The sequence below is a fragment of the Suricata suricatta genome, chromosome 8 (genome assembly GCF_006229205.1).
Source record: "Suricata suricatta isolate VVHF042 chromosome 8, meerkat_22Aug2017_6uvM2_HiC, whole genome shotgun sequence".
Lineage (NCBI taxonomy): Eukaryota > Metazoa > Chordata > Mammalia > Carnivora > Herpestidae > Suricata > Suricata suricatta.
In genome coordinates, this window is record NC_043707.1 from 16056916 (window position 1) to 16069908 (window position 12993).

Below are 12993 nucleotides of genomic sequence, written 5' to 3' on the forward strand. Positions count from 1 at the left end.
AAGACAAAGAACCCCAGGACATTCCAGCTCAATTGGGAAGTCATCAGAGAACATCTTGAAGTGCAAGAAGCAGGTGAAGGTCCAGGAGATTCGCAGAGTCTGTGATATAATCCCGTATCTTTAACCATAGATGGAGAAACCAGGATCTGAAAGGTAGGCTCTCACAGTGGCGCCAGCTGGTGGCAGCTCGCTGCAACTAGGATTTGAAAGCTGCTGTTATTTAGAGGATCCTGGGAATGAAATTGAAATTTAGACTAGAATGTAATATCCTTTTCAGTTTTGCTGGATTTTTCTTTTCTTTTTTTATTTTTTTTCTTTTATTTTTTTTCTTTTATTTTTCTTTTCTTTCTCTTTTCTTTTTTTAAAGCAGGCTTTATGGATGTAAGAAGGAAAAAAAAAAAAAAGCCAAGCCCCAGTGCATCTGAATACCCCTTCCCTTCCCCCGACCTGAGGCACTGTGGGAATTTTTCATCAAATGCAAACTTGGGGAACCAAGCCAGGTAAATTACCCTCGTTCCTGTTTTAGTGATTTCCTTTCCTTTCATCCCAGCACATTTGGCTGCAGTACTAGACATGATTTACAAATCAAATGTTTACAAAGGTATATGCAGCTTCTGTGGGGCGAAAGGAAACAAAATACGCATATTCTCTGCATGGATTGGTGCCTGTTACTCCTGTTTCTAGTCTCCAGGTAACTATTTAACCTAACCAAGGTGGACCCTGGGTAGGACCCAGAGAAGTAGCTTGTGATATAAATTTACTTTTGCATATGTATTATGTTCCATCTTGTCTGTTCAAATAAAGTGGTTTCTTTCTTCCCTGTCTCAAATTCAAATGTCCTCTAGTAGCAAATAGGATGAAGCGGCTGCCTGGAGGGCTAGGCCCCACCTCAAGGCAACAGCTGTGATTCGGCTCCAAATGATCATCACCGCCGGAAGTGTGGGCCCAATGTCACCCCATTTTCCAATTTTTCTATAGCTGCCGAAACTGGATTTGTTAATGCAAGGTCTCCTGATTTTTAATATTTCTAATAAATTCTAATTTATTAAAAAATGTGTCTAGATTTTAGATTTGGCCCATTTGCTGTCCTTTTGCTTTAAAGTATTTTCCCCCCTGATTTTTCTCATCTGTAAAACAGAAAAAATAATCTTTACATTTCAGAGTGATCACCAGCCTCACAGGAAATATTGGCGTGTTAAAGATGCTTTGTGATCCAAACCTTAAGAAAATCTTGGTCAATGGTAAGATCATTTGGTTTCAAACTAATGCATTTTTAACTTCAGGAAATTTGAACTCATGCATAGCAGTTAAAGTCACACACTTAGGTCCATTTGCTCCTCAGTCTCCACTAAAATGACAGGAAGGAGATTTTCTTTCTTTTTAAAAAAACTTTTTAATGTTTTATTTTGAGAAAGTGTGCAAGTGGGGAAGGGAAAGAGGGCAGAGAAAAGGGGACTGAGGATTCAAAGCAGGCTCCGTGCTGACGGCCCCGAGCCCCATGTGGGGCTGTTGTACCCAGATTTTAATATCGCCCCCAAAAACCAGAGACCACCAGGGAGGCCGAAGCACGCATGCAAAAGCAAAGGGCTTTATGACGAATTTAGGCCCGGCCAGCCTAAACTCGGGCTCACAGACCTCAACAACACAGTGGATCCCCATGGAGCGAGCCCCGAGTATGGCTGAGTGCGGGCTTTTATGAGTTTGGGAAGGGGAGTTACAGGAAATTGTGACACAGGTACAGGGGTCCAATCATTATAGCATCACATCATTGACAGTAACTCTAACCAATTACAGAGTGGACCCAGGACCCTCAGGTAGGGCGTGGCCATCTTTAGGCCTCCCCTTAGAAATGTTAAGGTGTTAGCTGGTCTTTCCTGACTGGGTGTTACAAGGGTTGTCTGAGAAGCTGACACTTAGGCCTCCAAGGTCAGAGTCAGTTTGATTCAGACCTGTCCTTACAGGGCTTGAATCCACAAGCTGGGAGATCATGACTTGAGCTGAAGTTGGACACTCAGTTGACTGAGCCACCCGGGTCCCCCAGGAAAGAGATTTTTTTTTTTTTAAATGGCATAAGCCTATGAGTCTGAAAAGCAAAGGGACTATAAGTGAATTAGCACTGAGACCACTGCTGCCCCCAAGGGCTGAGAAATTGGCACCAGCAACCTCTGGAAGGGGGGAGGGGAAGTAAAATGGGGCTAAAATAGAGGGTCAGTTGAAAGACTTAAAGTATCAAACTGCTAGACCAGCTCACCTCCCCTGTGTAGCCACTTAGCTGCCTGCCCGTCACCCTGCAGAAATCTGGGATGCCAGGTAAAGGAGCGTCTGGTTCTCTGCAGAAGAGAGGGCTACGTGGAAGTTTCCATATTGGAGGTAGGGGCTTTACCAGCCACCTTTTCCCACTCTGCTCCCAGGCACTGGCCACCTGCCTGACACTCCCGGCAGACGGCAGACCATTGGAGAAATCTCTAGGGAATCTGAGATGAACTACTTCTAGGTACTTCTCCTAATGAGGCAGGCTAGAGGGAGCACCTCCCCCACCTGAGAGGCCTCGGCCACCAAGCCCCATCCACATCGACAGGGATTCCCAAACTATTTAACAGCCAAAGATCCGTATGTAAGGACCCATAAACATTTCACACAAAAGACACCAGAACAAACCATCTTGGAGGAAACAAAATGCAGGAAAAAGGACACCTTAAGAAACAAAAAACTATTATCAATTTCCTTAGATACGATGTTGGAGGGACGCATGGCTGCCTCAGTAAATGGAGTGTGTGACTCTTAATCTCTGGGTTGTGGGTTCAAGCCCTGTGTTGGGTGTAGAGATCACTTTAAAAATAAAAACTTGAAAAAGATCTCGCATCCACAAAAAGAACAGATGCACTTCTAAAAATTCACACAACAAAAGAGTTCTTGGAAACTGAGCATACTCCTACAGAAATGAGTGATTTAGTAAGACTTGGAAAGTAATGGAGATCCCCCGGGAAGTGGAACAACAGCAAAAAGGATGGAAAATGTGAGAGAAAATACTGGAAGTCAGAGGGACGGACGAGGTGAGCTGAACCACTGTTCCACAGCAGAACACTTGTCATCCCTCCTGCTTTGTGGAGAAATTAGCTAAGGACAGCCCAAGATTACGCGTAGATGTTTGTTTTCTTTTTAAGATTTTTTAAGCCAGGTGCCCCTGCATGCATAGTTTTTTTAATGATCTTTGGCCATTTAAAATTTGGGGCCAGAATTCTAAGATCTTAATTTCATTGATGAGATTTTCATATAGGCTTATCATAGAAATTAAACTTGCAGGGCACCGGGTGGTTCAGTCAGTTGAACGTCTGGCTTTGGCTCAGGTCATGATCTCATGGTTCCAGAGTTCGAGTCCTGTGCCAGGCAGCCTGGAGCTTGCCCTGGATTCTGTGTCTCCCTCTCTCTCTGCCTCTCCCATGCTTATGCTGTCTCTATCTCTAAAAAATAAACCTTAAAAAAATTTGATAAAGAAATTGAAATTGCATATAGATATAGTCGTCACTTGTACTAAATTATATTTGCCGTGTGTTGATTAAAATCTAAAGAAGTGAGGGGCGCCTGGTTGGCTCAGTTGGCTAAGCGTCTGACTCGGTTTCAGCTCAGGTCGCAATTTCACAGTTTGTGAGTCTGACCCCTGAGTGGGACTCTGCACTGATGGTGTGGAGCCTGCTTAGGAGTCTTACCCATTCCCTCTCTCTCTGCCCCGCTTGCATGTGCTCTTTGTCTCTCTCTCTCTCTCTCTCTCTCTCTCTCTCTCAAGAGAAATAAACTAAGAAAATAAAAAATAAAATTTAAGGGAGTGAACTCAGTCCAACCAGCACACAAATCCTTCAGCAGTAAGCAAATACTTTCACTGTAACCCAGTGAGGGTTCCAGAGAGGCTCCGTTTTTTCCTTCTACCTTGACGTACTTGTCAGAGTTTCAAATGGAACTCATTAAGTCAGGTTAGGACCTGGTCTGGTTTTTTGTTAGGTTGGTTTTGGTTATTTATGAGACATTTGAAGCATCCATTTGTTTTTCTTTCTACACACTTCTTTCTGACTTAATGCGCATTTTTAATTTTCTCAATTATAAACTAAATCCTAGAGAATTGGAGCACTTAATATTCAGTAGTATCTGTTAGAAAAAAAGAAGTGTAATAGTCTTAAAAGAAAATTAAAAAAAAAAAAGTTTAGGGACCTAAATTAGGAGTTTGAGGAAGTAAAGGGGAAAGAATCTTTTTAAAAAATCAAGAATAGTTTTCAGAACCAAAGGATGTGTATTTTCCAGAATAACAGGGCCCACGACTACCTAACACAATGGATACAATTAGACCTCTGCCAAGATTCATCTTCATGAAATTTCAGAACACCAAGGACAAAGGATCCTGGAAGCTTTCAGAGGAAAAGAACCAGTTTCATACAAAGGATCGAGAATCAGAACGACATCAGACATCAACTTAACAGTCACATTGGAAGTTGGAAGATCATGATTCTGGGGAAATTCTAAATTCAAAAATTAGATTTCTAAATTTAGAATTCAAAATTCTGGGGAAATTGCTCTTGACTTACACTCATATGCCCAATATGTATAAGGGTAGAATAAAGACATTTGTAGACCTATATATAAATTTTCAAAAAATTAATCTTCGATGTGCTCTTTCTCCAGAAGACACTGGAGGATTTGCTCCCTCAAAGGAAGGCTCTTGTGGGGGGAATAACAAGAAATGCATGGTTGCTGGTGCTAGATTGAGGTGAAATCCGACCCCCAAGGGTGTAGGATACCCCAACATGGTGGGCTTCCCTAAACTTAGAGAGTTTACAGCCCTGTGGGGGCAGCTAGCCTGCGCAGTCAGTATAACATGCAAATCTTTAAAAAAAAAATTTTTTTCCTACTGTTTGTTTATTTTTGAGAGCGAGTGAGAGAGAGAGAGGGAGACACAGAATCTGAAGCAGGCTCCAGGCTCCCAGCTGTCAGCACAGAGCCCGACGTGGGGCTCCAACCTGCAAACCGCGAGATCATGGCCTGAGCGGAAGTCCGCTGCTCAATCTACTGAGCCACCCAGGTGCCCCAGAACATGCAACTCTTGCTGTCAGGGGTCCTGAGTTCCAGCCCCATGCTGGGAATAGAGTTTGCTAAAATAAATAAACAAATAAATAAATAGAATTTTAAAAAATAAAGACAAATTTACAGGTTTCACAGGGGGCTATGGGAGAAATGTCTTCAAGAAGCTGAAGCGACAGAATACCTTATGTGTGTGTGGCCAGGATGGACAAGCTGAAGTTGAGTTAGGTATGAATCCATAGAAACTAGATACAGTTTTCATAAGGTGATTGTTCCCTATAAACATTTTCCAGAAAAGGAAAAGTAACAGTTGAGTGTATAGCTAAGCTTGAGTTTAGTGCGTGGCATTGACTAACTGCTGCACGAATGAAATTACAATATGAATATTTGGAGGACTGTGGTCAGGGAATGTTTGTGATAGTGAAATTAGGGATGGTTAGAGTTCAGTTCTTGCCTTATTCCTGACTGGTAGGAAACCTAAGATGGGAGTGGGGAGGGAACAACCTAGAATGTTGTTTAGACCTTCGGAGATAAACGTCAGAAGAATCAGCCGAAAGTTGAAAGTGCAGGCAGGCACACAGCTGATTTTGATAACAAGCCTTATAGGATTGCTATTCATTTCCACTTCTTTGATTACATTAAAGTAAGAATTTAGTTGGTTAAGCGGCCGGCTTCGGCTCAGGGCATGATCTCACGGTTCATCGGTTCGAGCCCCACGTTGGACATTATGCTGACAGCTCAGAGCCTGGAGCCTGCTTCCAATTCTGTGTCTCCCTCCCTCTCTGCCCCTCCCACACTCATGCTCTCTCTCTCTCAAAAATAAATAAACGTTAAAAAATTTTAGTTAAAAAAATAAAGTAAGAATTTAAAATATCCACTAAGTTGGGGCATCTGGGTGGCTCAGTTGGTTGAACATCTGACTCTTGATATCAGCTCAGATAATGATCAAAGGGTTTGTGGGATGAAGCCCCGAGTCGGGCTCTGTGCTGAGATCACAGAGCCTGCGTGGGATTCTCTCTCTCTCTCTCTCTCTCTCTCTCTGTCTCTTGATGTCTCTCTCTCAAAATAAATAAACATCTAAAAATGTGGGAAGCTGCAAAGATTCTGCCACGTTCGGCCGCCTCAGGCAAGGAAGTATCACTCCCTGAGGGGTGCGACCTGAAAAACAAGATTAACCATCTAGAGGCCAGGGGAGTGCATTTCCTGATCCAGGGATTGGAAACGGCCAGACTGGGCCGGACGGGAGAAGCCAAATTGAACAAAAGATCAACCGCATTCGGGCTTATGCAGTGTTAATCGTACCCCTGCCCAGCGTCGGAGACGCAAGTCTGGGCTCCCCTTTAGATGCTGTGTTTGAAGTTTGTTTCGGTTTCCCCTTTTTTCTAATAATCATTTGACCCTGTTTCCTAGCAACCAACCTAGGTCAGCTTCCCGCCCCAAACCCTATAAAGGTGTGGATATTTTCCTCAGTAAACTGGGCTTGATCAGAAACGCTTGTCTTGCCCCACTCTCTGTGTCTCCTTTCTGCCCTATTTTCGCTCCCTCCCTCAGGAACCTACGACCAGATTTACTGCCCTGCCGGCCTGGGTGGGGACGTGACATAAAAAAAGGAGAGTTAAAGTTTGAAGATCAGATACGGTCATAGTTCCAATAGTTTCAACATAAACAATGCCACTTGCTGCTGCTGTGTTATTCCCATGACCACCGGCATCTTCCTGGGACACCAGGAGTGTGCTTGCAAAACGAAAACTTAAAGGAATTGAGGAAGGGTGCCACCACCAGCAGAGCCTGCAGCATAATGTGAGTCAACACAGCACATTTGAGTGGTCAAGGGGTAAGGTTACCACATGCCCCAGTTTACCAGGGAGAGCCCCAGTGCACTCCCGTGTCCCAGTTTTCCTTCCAGTTAAGCATTTTTTCCAGAAAAAAAGAAGTGCCCTGGGCATCGTACTAAGGATTTATGCTCTGCACACAGGACTGAAGTGTGTCTTCTGCAAGAACAAAGTTCCTTTGGGGGAGGGCTGGGTGATCATGGGGGCTCCTTGGTGGTAGGTAACTCTATGCTGGCCAACTTTAGCCAAGAAACAATTTGGGGGGAAGGATGTAGCTTTTAACAGAAGGGAAGGTTACAGAATGAAAGAATCAGACATCAGAAAGGGAGGTACCAGAGGTAGTGTACAGATTTAATAAGTAGAAGGTAATGGATGATCTGGAAATTCAGTCTATCACCCTGCTATTGAGCTAAACCTTCTGGTATCCAGATTCAGATTCCCAGGCTCAAGCCTCTGATTGCTCCAACTAGGTCTTGTGCCGCCGCCTTAGCCCTATAATGGACTGTTCCTCCAAGACCACAGGGAGGTCTCCCCAAAGGAAAATCAGTACTGGAACCAGAAAATGGGGGAAGGGGTTCTGGGAAGGCAGAAACAACAGATTCCCACCCAGAGTATTCCCTTCGGCGAGGAAGAGGAAACGGGCCTTGGAGATTAAAGGAGAGTGTGGAAGAAAATTTTCAGATGGTTTTATGGCAAGCCTGTGTCAAAATTGTATTACAATCTTGCTGCAAGAATCCAAGGCTGGGTCCAAAGATTCACATTTAGTAGGAAAATGTTCCAAAAATGTACTTAATACACTATCACATATATAAATTGCACAATCTTAAGTGTACAACTTGATGAATTTTGAACATTTACAGCATCCCAGAAAGCTCCCTCGGGCCCCTTTCCAGGCAATAATACGACCACCACCACCCCGCCCCCTCCATCGCCACCCCACACAAGGTGGCCACTCTTGTGGCCTCTATCCTGGTAGACACATTCTATAGGGAAAGAATGATTCAATTGCAAAGAAAAGAATGTTCAGTAAAAGTTCATTATACTCTTGACTGACCGATGAGACTCAGTTGTGTGGGTAGAAAGCTAGCTTCACCGTATAAATCTCAATGCTATCAAATGTCGTAAGAAGAAGCTTAAGCATTGTACCAGGAGATTTGTGCAGAAAGGTTTGGTCTCAGTCCACATTTGGGATAATTTTCCTTTTATAGGAGCAAGAAAGTGAAGAATGGAGGGGATCCAGAACCGAGCCCCCATGCCCATCCTCACTGCACCTGAGGGTTTATGATGTAGAGACAGCCAGCCTCCACTGGCTACTTTGAGGGTGGGGGGGATGGGCAGGCAGTGTTGATCTGTGGTGCTCTCCCCTCCAGCTGCCCCACTAACCAGGGACAGAGAAGGAGGCATACCAAGGGACAGTCTGGGTTTCAGCACTTGCCTCCATCTCCCTACTTAAAGCTGCTGGGACAGACCCTGTGGGCCCAGGAGTTCTGATGCAACATTTTGCTTTTCCTGCTTGTTAGTTTCACACCTGATTCTCACAGACAGCTGTGTAGTAGGGCTGTGAGACTGCAAGAAACTTCCAGACGGAGGCCCTGGGCTCTGCCTTTCAGAATTGACCTGCCTCTGTGCAGCTCCCTGTTAAATACCCCATCCACTATGTATTGAAAGGAACAGATGTGAATTGCTCCAGAATGTTGGCAGAAATATCTCTAGCTTCATTTGAGCCCCTACCACACAAGGGGGGGAGGTCTTTCTTACATGGATAGCTACCAGGTAGCACTAGCTTTAGCAGAAAAGTGGCATTTATTGCAATGATAAAAGGATGTCTCCGAGAATGTGAATCCCATTGGGTCCTAGGAAGAGTCTTGAGCCGGGAGCCAGAAAAAATTTAGGAATTTTCTAGGACTCTGCTCCTATTGTATCATCCTTTCTTTTTCCATGCATTGGCTTTCTCTACTTCTCCCGTCCATTTCACAGCATATGGCCACCCCAAATGCCCCTTTTCCCCTTGTTCCAGTTAGTCCTGGACACTAATGCTTAACACTGTCACACTTAAAATGGTCAAATTAACAAATCAGGAAATCACCGTGTCTCAGTTCAGATTCTCAAGAGAGAATCTGATTGGTCCGACCTGAGTCCTTTATCTACCATACAGCCCGTGGTCCATGGTGTGGCAGGGCGAGGGGGTCCACAGCACAATGGTGACTTCCAGGGATCCACTCTCCCGGTTGGTCAGGCAATTCTTAGAGAAGTGAGCTTAGGCAGAGATTTCAGCAGTTTTCCTTTACCATGGGGATATTTCCTTTGGAAAGCCCAGCACACGACTCACAAAATCCCTCCTAGTCTAAAACACTGTGACTAGATTAATGTTACTATTGATCTGAAGGACTATTCCTCATTTAGCTTTGAATCCCCCACAATGCCTAGCCTGTGTCCTCAACAGGCGGCTGCTTCTGCATTTTTTAAAGATTCCTTTAAAAGCAACAAACTCTCCTGGTGCAATGAAATCTTTGCCTATTAATATTTATGTTAAAGGTAGGTGGGGGAAAAAAACTGGGTTGAGGAGGACTGAAGAGAAGGAGAAATATGGAATGCCCAAATGTTAGGGTATGTGCCAACAGTTTATTAGCCAGAAATTGGAACATAACAATGTAATATAAACAACCTATATGTCCATATTCACATCTTGGAATAAATCACATATGCATGGTGAGAGACCTCATAATGTTGGAGTAGAAAAGCAAGTTGCAGAATGATCTTGGTATAATAACATATATGTAAATGAAAAACATACAGAAGACCATTCTATATAGTGATTCTATATATTTTCCATTATTGTATATATATATGTATATATACACATTCAAATATCTGTATTTATGTCTGTAGGTATTAATATAGATACAGACCTAGATATATACACACACAGTATAAGATATATACACAAAGTATAAGAAATGGATTGAATGCACATCAAATCATAATAATAGTTATAGTCAAGGAAAGAGGTTTGGGAAGGAGGCTTTATTTTTAATTTGTAATGGTCTAGTATATTTTTATTTCTTTAATTTTTAATTGTCTAGTATATTTTAAATGGATTTTTTAAAGGAGAGCGTATTTGTACCGTGTCCTGTGTACCTCTTAATAAAAAGTATATACATAGGAAAAGAATTGGAAGTAAAATGCCACAATATTAGGTGGGTGGGAATGTGGATAATTATTTTTTCTTTGAACTTTTTCTGTATTTTTAAATATCTATTTACATCAACATGGATAGATATTTTAAAAGTATATTTGGGTGAAAAAACAGTTGCAGACCAATAGTAATAGTATAATATTTATGTAAAAACATACACACAAAAGAACATCAACTTCCTATGGATATATATACACCTATATATATATCTATCTATTTATCTGTCTATGATCTATCTATCTCCACACAAATTCAGAGCAAAAAATCCAGAAAGATAGACAGTAAGCTGAGAATAATGGTTATTTCTGTGGATGGGACTTAAGATGAGGGTCAAAGATAAAAGTGCATTTGTACCTTATCTGCAAAGTTTTCATATTTTGCAATACTTCAGTTATTAGTTGAGTAACTATTAAAACGCAGCTTTTCAGAGAAAACTGCCTACGCCAACTCTCCTGGCTTAGCCTTCCGAGCCCCCGGTGCGATTTACTGCTGGAATCCAACATTTCTTCCGGTGATACGTGGCCCCTCCTGAGGTCACCGGGTTAAGCAGCCGACTCAGAACACGGATTCTTAAACTGCTTTTTATTCTAAAATCTATTTGAAACAAATCTAGGTCTAAATATTGGAGCAAATATTTTCTTTTAAATGCGCGACATGTTTCAAATAGGTCTACCAGAATCAGTTAAGATACAGAACATGACAGTAAAATTTGCTTGTAAAAGTATTAAGTAGTTCTCGGAAGAGACTTATCACAACTGGGTAGCGTGGCCGAGCGGTCTAAGGCGCTGGATTAAGGCTCCAGTCTCTTCGGGGGCGTGGGTTCGAATCCCACCGCTGCCAGGGTTGCTTTTCCTTTTCTTGTCTCTATGCCATCTTGCCGAGCTCTGTTCTTGCTGTTTTTGTCAGCTCATCAGCACCCCCTGCTGCCAGATCCGGCAGACGACCTACTTGAATGGAGGGGCGGAGGGGGTGGGGTCACGCGCGCCGGGGCGGGGCATTGTGGGTAAAAGGAAGCGCGAGGCCCGGCCCCGCTCCCCCCACGTGTCCGCTGGAGTTTCTCCACCAGCAACATGGCCGCCGCCTAAGAGAAGAGCCGGGCCGCCGCCGCCTCTGCAGCCCGCGGGTACCTGGGCCGTTGCCGCCGCACGCGCGCGGCCCCCGCGCAGAGGTGAGTGCCGAACAGGCAGCGCACGCCCGGGCTTGAGCCGGGTCGCACTCGCGAGGTGGGCCTGGGCTGGGCTGCCGAGTAGGCCGGGAGGCCCGCGCCGCGTCGAGCTCAGGGGCTCGTGGCCTCTCAGGAAGGATGGACGGCCGACCTCTCTTCATCCGGGCGGGCCGTGGACTCAGACCTCGGCCCTGCCCGGGAGTCGAGGATGCCGCGGCCGAGGCTGTCGGCGGTGACTCAGGGTCTAGCCACCTTGCCCCGCCCGGCCCAGGCGGGCATCCTATGGGAGCACCTGTCCGAAGGCAGCCGGTGTCCCACCGGCTCGGCTGCTCGTGCCGATGGCTGCGTTGTTGTCGTGAGAAAGGGGCCTGACCACCCGTGAGGGAGGCGAAACCCATTGGACAGTGTGGCCCGGGGCCGGCGGCCCGCCCCGCTCGGCAGGGGGAGGGTAGCCAAGCTGTCCGCGCCCCTTCCTCGCAGCTGAACCGGATCAGCCTCCGCCGGGCCAGGCCCGGCGTTCTTCATTCATCTGTTCAGGCCACCGTTCCGCGTTAACAGAGCCAGCAACGTGCGGCGGATACGGCCCCGACCATTTGGTCGGGGGAGGTGTCGGCAAGCGTGTCAAGTAAACCCGTACATAAACAAGGTCGTTCAGTTCTGTTAGCTTTAGAATCGTTGGGTGACAGAGGATGTCTTAGCCATCGCCACATTTCTTCGTCTGTGAAATGGGGATAATAAAATTTCCTACGTCGCGGGGCTGTTGATGAGGGTTAAAATAGGGTAAGACGCGAGAAGGCCCCGCTGGCTGCGTTTGATATGTGGCGGCGTTATATTCTCCTACATTGGAAGAAAACGTGTTGCCGAGTAATAACAAAGTTCTGTTCAGGTTACATTTATTACCTTGTTTAATCTGAACTGTAGTCCTGGGGAGGGTCGCTACTTTTATTATCCCCATTTTAGGGATGAAAATAGCGAGACTTTCCAAGATTAAGCAATCCCAGGTGAGCCACGAGTGGGAAGTAGTTGAGGTGGGATTTGAACCGGTGGGGTTCTGCGCTTAGAGCCCAGGCTCTTACCCACTATACCATACTGCCTTTTACTCATAAGGTGTGCAGCACAGTGGTTAAGAAAGGGATCATTGACATCTGCCGGACCCAGGTTTCTGCTCCGGCCCTGCTTTCCTCCAGCACTGTGACCTTGGGCAGATTACTTACCCTCTGAATCTTGGCTTCCTCATTTCTTAATTGGGAATGATGTATCTTGACTTAAAGGACTATTGAGAAGATGAGAACATCTGTGAAGCCCTTAGAGAAGGGTCTGGTGCTCGGTTAAGGGTTAATTAGTTCTTTTTCTTAATGCTCTTTAACCGAAGTAGAAACTGAAGTGACCCAGAGAGAGGGGATGCCTTGTCCAGGAGGCATGCAGGCAGTTAGCATCCAGGCCTTGAGACTTTTTCCTTGGGACGCTTTCCTCTTAACTGCATTGTATTTTGTCCTCTCTCTCCAGTAGCCCTAGAGTCTTTGGACTTGGCTCTGCAATTATGATTGGCCGACAGGTTACATGCCTAGGCACGTGGGCCTGCACCCAGGTGTGGCCTTCAGGTTTTCCCAGAGCTCCAGCTGCTGTCTTTGTCCCCTTTCCATTTGTTGGCAGCTCCCTGTTGGAAATTTTGTGTGCTCAAGGCCATGGAGCCACTCTCAGAATACCATTATGGCCACAGGGTGCCCAGTTCA

At 45.1% G+C, this 12993-nt stretch overlaps 1 protein-coding gene, 1 long non-coding RNA gene and 1 other non-coding gene across 4 annotated transcripts in view; all 3 read left to right on the forward strand.

The window, feature by feature from the left end:
- The first annotated feature begins 367 nt into the window (after positions 1–367).
- On the forward strand, positions 368–4614 carry LOC115298564. The gene is made up of 3 exons (XR_003911789.1): positions 368–1006; positions 1162–1241; positions 4294–4614. It is a non-coding gene; the product is annotated as an uncharacterized LOC115298564 (long non-coding RNA).
- Positions 4615–10853: 6239 nt separating this feature from the next.
- On the forward strand, positions 10854–10935 carry TRNAL-AAG. The gene has a single exon. It is a non-coding gene; the product is annotated as a tRNA-Leu (tRNA).
- A 202-nt stretch (positions 10936–11137) lies between these two features.
- POLR3E (RNA polymerase III subunit E) overlaps positions 11138–12993 on the forward strand; it is a 31522-nt gene continuing 29666 nt past the window's right edge. For both annotated transcript variants that reach the window (XM_029947722.1, XM_029947721.1), the window contains exon 1: positions 11138–11263. The gene's annotated coding sequence lies outside the window, so the exon portion shown is untranslated. The remainder of the gene's footprint in view (positions 11264–12993) is intronic.